This window comes from Epinephelus moara, chromosome 13 (assembly GCF_006386435.1).
Source record: "Epinephelus moara isolate mb chromosome 13, YSFRI_EMoa_1.0, whole genome shotgun sequence".
NCBI classification, from domain to species: domain Eukaryota; kingdom Metazoa; phylum Chordata; class Actinopteri; order Perciformes; family Serranidae; genus Epinephelus; species Epinephelus moara.
The window spans coordinates 37,201,194-37,209,350 of NC_065518.1; positions in this window are offsets into that span (position 1 = coordinate 37,201,194).

The following is an 8,157-nucleotide window of genomic DNA, read 5'->3' on the forward strand; positions in this document are numbered from 1 at the left end:
CTGACCTAACTGACACTAACCGTCAGTTTTGATTTGATTGTTGATTGCAATCAGCTGTGAGGCGGAGTGATACATACAGAGTGAAATAACCGTGATGTTGTACTCCAATATCATCACGGTTTTACTGTCTCTTGACCAATCAGATTGCAGGGCCGGAACTAACTGTTGTATAATTGTTGTTTATACACCAATCAATTTTAATTAGTTGTAGTTTATTGATCAGTGCTTTTAGATAAGACCCTCACAATGTTCTACTTTGTTTTATTTTAGGGAGCCTTTGTAACACCTGGCCAGGGACAATGGATGAAAATTAGCCTTTGGCTAAATCTGGCATATTTACAGAAATGTCTATTAATATGCTCTGACCCTTCAAATAAACAAATAAAGAAAGACTTACAGTCAGTGCCACTGCCAGAAGTGGTACTGGTATCTGGAGATGGATTTGTCACCTTGAAGAATTTATACAGTGCTCCTAAGGCCAAAATGAAAAAGAAATGACATGCTAAGCATGGAATTTGTGTGCACAGATGTATTTGTTGTTCTAAAATGAGACTAGGCTTCCTAACTCACTAGCTAGCCAACTTAATTGCATAACTTGCCATGTAAAGCTAATCTATTAGCCTACCAACTTACTTGCATTGGGTAATTTAATCATGGTTGACTTAGCTAATGTGTAGATAGTGTATCTAATATACATTAGCCAAGTTAACCATGATTAAGGTATCCAATGCAATGCAACTAATAAACTTTAGAAACTTTAGCTAGCTCAGTAGCTGCTTAGCTAGCCTAGCTTAAGGGACTGGCGTTATCATTCATCAGACGGCTGCAGCAAACTTAGCTGGTAGGCTATCCCTTGCTAACGTTAGTTAGTACTGTGACACGACTATTTAAACCTTGTTAGTTGGGTATCTAATCATCATGGTCTATTCATTTTGCACAATAATATTCACTTACCACTATCCTGATCTCGTTTTTTGTCGTTTTCATGTCTTTTTTTTCTTTTTTGGTGCCCTGAAAGATACGTTCGCTTCATCTTGAAGTAGTTTAAGTTTATTTCCTTAATTAATCCCCCTGAGGAGAAATTCAATGTTTTCACTCTTGCTTGTCAATTACACACCGGTCCGAAAGACACACACATGCACAAACAGGACCTATACATGCACAAATTGGAGAGATGTCAGAGTGAGGGGGCTGCCCTTGGTGAGGCGCCCCGAGCGGTTGGGGGGTTCGGTGCCTTGCTCAAGGGCACCTCGGCAGTGCCCAAGAGGTGAACTGGCACCTCTCCAGCCACCAGTCTACGCTCCATATTTTGGTCCGGACAGGGACTCGAACAGGCGACCCTCCGGTTCCCAACCCAAGTCCCTATGGACTGAGCTACTGCCGCCCCAAACATTAGATCAAGGGTTGCCTCAGAGAGCAGAGAAGGCTCGCCTTGCTCGCCTCGCTCGCGTCAGATTCAAGCTAACGTTAGAACCTAGAAGGGGTGGGGCCCCTACTAAGGGGGTTCCAGAGCAGCAGAACTGCGGAGGTGCCGTTGCACTGGGAGGTTTAATTTTTTTTTTTTAATTTTTTAAATTTTACATACTTTATTAATCCCTGAGGGGAAATTCAATTTTTCACTCTGTTTGTCAATTACACACAGGTCCGAACACACACATGCACGAACTGGACCTATACATGCACTAAGTGGAGAGATGTCAGAGTGGGCTGCCCATGACAGGCGCTCCGAGCGGTTGGGGGGTTCGGTGCCTTGCTCAGGGGCACCTCGGCAGTGCCCAGGAGGCGAACTGGCACCTCTCCAGCTACCAGTCCACATTCCATATTTTGGTCCAGACGGGGACTTGAACAGGCAACCCTCCGGTTCCCAACCCAAGTCCCTATGGACTGAGCTACTGCCGCCCCAAGATGGTTGTCATTGCAAAATGTGCTTGTCTGAGTGGCCGTCGGAGTCCCTTTCTCCCGCCTCAGCTAGAAGGGGCCCCACTAGGGGGGTTGGGAGCAGCGCAGTGGCGGTGGTGCAGACAGTTGCAAATGTGCCTAATATGAGTGGCCGTCGGAAACCTTTTTCGAGTTTGGGGGCCCCAATCAATTGCCTGGTTTGCCTGTCCTGTCTGGGCGCCCCTGTGTGTTTTGGGTGTGTTTTGAATCAACTAAACTTAACAGCACTTCACAGAAACCTCTACCGCCAGCTAGTGTTTTGGAGGTGTAACTGCAGAGTGACACAGACACACCACCGCACAAGTAAAAATGCTCACAACGGCACAGGCGACGTGCGTAGGCTCTCTGCACAACCATAAATCCCCTTTAAAGCTGAACAAATTCATGTAATGGTCTAAATGATGAATTAATGGACAACACTGAAAAATATTTAATTGTGTTATCTTATTGACACTTTTCCCTGCTCAGACTCAGGCTTTTTATGCCTTCGCACTGGCAATAGCTGTGACCGGAGGCATAATGTTTTCGAGTTGTCTATACGTACATACGTATGTCTCTCCCATGCTTGTGAACGTGATAACTCAAGAATGTTTTTTCAAATTTGGCACAAATGTCCATTTGGAATCAGCAATGAACTGATTAGTTTTTTAAGGTCATAGGTCAAAGGTCAAGGTCGCTTTGACCTTGTCTGTCTGATTCTTGTGAATCCGATATCTCAAGAACACTGTGAGGGAATTTCTTCAAATTTGGCGTAATCGTTCACTTGGACTCAAGGATGAAATAATTAGATTTTGGTGGTCAAAGGTCATGGTCGCTGTGATCATGCGTCCATCTCACTCTCATGAATGTGATATTTCAAGAACAGCTCGAGGGAATTTCTTAAAATTTGGACTCAATGATGAACTGATAAGATTTTGGTGGTCAAAGGTCAAGGTCCCTGTGACCTTGTCTTTCTTATTTGTATGAATGTGATATCTCAAGAATACCTTGAGGGAATGTCTTAAAATTTGGCACTGAAGAATGGACTGAAGAATAAACTGATTAGAATTTTGTGGTTGAAGGTCAAAGGTCAAGATCAATATGACCTCAAAATATGTTTTTGACCATGAATCAAAACTTCACATGCTAATTATGACAAATGTCTAATATGATAAAATAATTAAGTGATGATATTTTATGTCAAAGGTCAACTTGACTCTGTCATCATAATGTTCTGCAAAAACACTTTTCTGGCCATTATTCAATGTTATATGTCAGGAACAGAAAGTGGGACTTTTTTTTCAGATACTGAATTGACACGAAACTCTGCTGATTGTATAGATTTTCTGTGCTTCCATGAAGCATCCATGTTTTCACAGACATGGATGTAAACTGAAAGAGGAACTTGACTTGTGTGCGGAGGCATACAATCACAAAGCGGTAATTCAATTTTTTTTTAAGGTAGATGAATATGTCTACATTCACTGAACAAAAACTTTTTCCATCTCAGCGTTCATCAACTCAAAGTTCAGGGTAAGGCTCAGAGTTTGTTGCACCAGCTTTCTGAAATAGGGCCCTTGTCATGCCATCTTTTTGTACAGAAGGCAAATCCTATTGTAAGATATAATGAATGAATGAATGACTTAATTAATTAATTAATTGAATGGCTTAATTTTTGTTTGGTTATTGGTGTTCAGTTACTCCTCACAGTTGGTCCTCACACAAGAAACAGGAATGTGTTTGTGTTTCAGGAAAACTGAAAGGTGATGGTGTGTTGCCTTGGCTTGCTGAATGGACTTGGCTGAACAGCTCTGCACACTGGTTGCATAAGCAGTCTGGGATTTAGTCAGCTGTGGCCCCTTGTCGCTGCTCTGTTTCCACGGAGTGTTAAACCTGGTGGCACAGAGTGTCTAGCTGTTTCTCAATACACAAGTTCAGCAGTTTGGACTTGTGGACTTGGCAAGTCCGCGCGAGTGTCCGGACTTCCCAAGAACGGGAGGGCGGGAGGACGGGAGTACAGGAGTACAGTCATTTCTGCTTTTGGAACAGCAGAGAACTTGATGACGTCACCAGCTCCGCTCGCCTTGGCTGTTGTACTGTGTTGTATACATGCATTTAGAATAAAACAATATAAACACAGCCCAGCCCTGCATCTTTTCATAGACATTGTAAGAAAATAATGTGATTATGTTTTCAACATATATAACTGACACACAAAAACATATAAATAGCCAAAATAGTTTCATAAAATGTCTTATAAAACCTTTTCCCCGCAGCTTGATCATATTTAATCTATAGCCTATCCAATTCCCGCACCTGGCCTCTGATAATAATCAAAAGTCAGGTGCGGGGGGAAAGTTTGTGGAGAGTTGGTGGTTATTGTGATCGTGAGCATTGGCGAGATGGAAATCAAAAATCAATAACGGACATGGATCGGAGAAGGCGTCTTGGTGCATGTTATTGCAACAGGATTGCTGTACCTGCAGGCTGAGGAGGAGGCTGCCCAGCTGAGGAGGTAGATCCGAGAAAGACAGCGGAGAATGAGGCGGAGGATGAGGATGAGACGTGATGAGACGAATGAAATGAATGAATGAAAAGTTAAAAGTACTCATTATGCAGAGTGACCCAATTTCAAATGTTGTTATCATCATATACATTCTTAGTTACTGTCCATCACTGCATTTGTCTCATCATTATGCTTTCTGTCTACATTTTTATGGAGACTTGACAGTTTACTTGGTACACCTAGAAAAAACAAAAGCAGTTTAATATTGTATTAAGTCTAACATTTTATTGAAGTATTGAGTTGTAGATTGTGGTGCTGTTGAACTGTACTGGATTATACTGACTGTAGAGTCTTTCCAATAAAAACGAATACATTTATGAGTCACTGAGGGGCGAACGGGGAGAACTTTTTTGGACGCGTGTTCTGGGCAAAAACAATAAACCAATGTCCAATACTGAGTTGTCTTTGAGTGCAGTGACCCATTTATTTGCTCTCTTTTTATGCTCACCTTAGCACAGGTAAAACACAGGTAAATCCACAGGTAAGTTTTCCGTCATTGAATTAACTTTAAACACAGGTAAGTTTCATTCATCAATTTGTTTGTTGAGACGCTGCCACCCTGATACTGACACGGTCAAAAACTATATGCTTCCCCCTTCCACACCTGCGGCTTACCTATATGCGTTTTCTGATCTAATGCTCCACCCAGTGTTCAAACAGAAAACTACATACAACAATGCAAATGGTCACCTGTGATATAAACATAAAAAATAAACAAAAAGTACATTATGGCTCCAACACACCGGCCCCTAATTGTTAATGGCAGGAGGGCATAAACAATTCAACACATATTTACATAATGGAGCCAACAAATCCAAACCAAAAACATCTCTATGTTAGAGGTCACTAGTAATATCTGTGTAATTACAGCTCATGTTGCAACTTCTTGCAGAAGACAAAGTTTGGTCACTGGCCTGTCCAGTATGCTGGTTTTGGTTTGCACCCGTGCAGAACGTACTAGTCCTTTCCTGTCTGGGTAAGTCTGTAGAACTTTTCCGAGTAACCAGGAATTGCGTGGGGCTGTCGGATCTGCAATAAGCACAGCATCTCCAGGCACAAGACTTAGTCTTTTCCTACTCCATTTTTGACGCTCCTGTAGCAAGGGTAAGTACTCTTTTAGCCAGCGCTTCCAAAAGAGGTCAGACATGTACTGTACTTGTTTCCACCTCCTTTGGACATAGAGATCATCCTTCTCAAACAGTCCAGGTGGTAAGACTGGTTTTCTTTTCATTGTGAGCAGATGATTGGGTGTGAGAGCTTCCAGATCATTGGGATCTCCAGATAACTTGGTGATGGGGCGGTCGTTTAGAATGGCTTCAACTTCACACAGAACTGTATGGAATCCTTCATCATTCAGGGTTTGTTGATGTAAAACTGATGTTAGAATCCGTCTAACCATCCTTATGATGCGTTCCCATACACCTCCATGATGAGAAGCTGATGGTGGGTTGAAGCTCCACTTTATCCCTTCCTGTAAGAAAGCATCTTGTATTTTGCTGTGAATTAAAGCAGCAAGAGCTTCTCTCAACTCCCTTTCAGCACCAATGAAGTTGGTTCCATTGTCGGAGCGTAGATGAGAGACCTGTCCTCTTCTACAAATGAACCTATGCAGAGTGTTTATACAGGAGTCAGTATCCAATGAATACGCAACTTCCAAGTGGACTGCTCTACATGCCATACATGTGAAGATGACCCCATAGCGCTTCTCCAGGCTACATCCTCTCTTGACCTCGATTGGACCAAAATAATCAACCCCCACATTGGTGAATGGAGGAAGATCTGGAATGATTCTTTCCATGGGCAGGTCGGCCATTTTCTGCTCACCCAACTTCCCTTTATGGCGCTTACAGAATCCACAGTTGGACAGGATCCTTCTGGTCGCTGCATTAGCGCTGGTGATCCAATATTTGCTCCGTAATTTGGAGAGAACATGGTTTCTCCCACCATGGCCCAGTTGTACGTGGATATGCTTTAGTATTAGAGAGGATACATGTTGGTCTTTGGATAGGATAACTGGATGTTTTGTCTCCTCAGGCATGGCAGCCTTACTCAGTCTCCCTCCAACTCTAAGCAATCCATCCTCCAGAGTGGGGTCCAGTTTGTAGATCGTATTCTCCTTTTTCACTTCACATTTGCCAGATGATAATACAGCAAACTCATTGGGGAACCTTTCCTGTTGAGCAAAGCGAATGATGGATGCTTCAGCTTCCAAAAGATCATCTGGATTCAAACTCTGTCCTCCAAATGCAGCTTTAAGCTGTTGCATTTCCTGTTCCACTCGATTGCCACCAATGTTTGCATCCTCTTGACTCAGATGTTTTCTTTTTAGACTCATCTTCTGTAGAGCCTTCCTTATTTTCAGAAACCATGCAACTGACCTCTTCAGCCTTCTCCAGTCAGAAAAGTAGGTTATCAGTTGATGAGTAGCATTTGGTGTGTCCTCGACAATCACTGCATTGGCTGTGAGCTCCCTTTCGACCTCTGGATCGTCAACAGCAATGTCAGAATCCAAACTGCTTACTGGCCATGCCTCCACTGTTTTCCACAGAAATTCAGGGCCTTCAATCCATCTTCGGTTTGTCAACAAATTATCCATTGTTAATCCTCTTGAGGCTTCGTCTGCAGGGTTCTGTGTGGTATGAATGTACCTCCACTGTGAGACATTGGTTGCTCTTCCGATGGTAGATATCCTGTTTGCTACAAAGGTTTGAAATCTCCTGTCCTCGTTCCTGATATACTTCAAAACTGAAGTACTATCAGTCCAGAAACATGATATCTCAAGTAGAAGCTGTAACTCTGCTCTTAGCATTGTGTCTACTCGAACAGCAAGAACAGCAGCAGTGAGTTCCAAACGAGGAATCGCCACTCTGGCTTTGCCTAGCATGAAAGAGACATGGATACTGTTGCTGTTGTTCTGCAGCCTGAGATACGTCACAGTACCGTATCCACTTTCACTGCCATCTGAAAAGTCATGTAATTGGCCATGAGTGGGTTGTCCAAAATCTGGCGGTTTGAGGCATCGATGTATGCTGAATGTCGTCACCTTTTCCAGGTCTTGTAACCATTTGATCCACTGCTGCTGGAGAGCTGAGGGAATCTGATCATCCCATCCATTGCTCCTCCTACACAGATCCTGTAGTATGAGCTTGGTTGCAAGTGTGAGCGGTGCAAGAAATCCCAAGGGATCATAAACTGAGCTGACCACCGATAGAATCCCACGTCTAGTATGGGGCTGTTCCTTGAGTGCCATTTTGAACTTGGAAGTGTCTGTCTCGACACACCAATGAAGGCCAAGGGCTCTCTCAAGTGGCAGCTGGTCCCTGTCCAAATCCAACTCATGCAGAATCTTTGATCTCTTTTCCTCTGGAATGTATAGCAATACTCCACGGTTGTTGCTAATCCATTTTGTCAAATGGAAGCCTCCCTTATGACAAACAGCTGTCAAATCTTGGACCATTTTGACAGCCTCCTCCTCAGATGGCAAGCTTTTAAGACAGTCATCCATGTAAAAGTTCCGATTGAATGTGTCAATTACCTCAGCAGGGAAACTGTTCTGGTTATCTTCTGCAACCTTTCGTAGGGCATAACAAGCACAGCTGGGTGAAGACACTGCCCCGAACAGATGCACAGTCATCCTATATTCCACAGGTTCTTGCTTTAAATCGCCTTCAGGC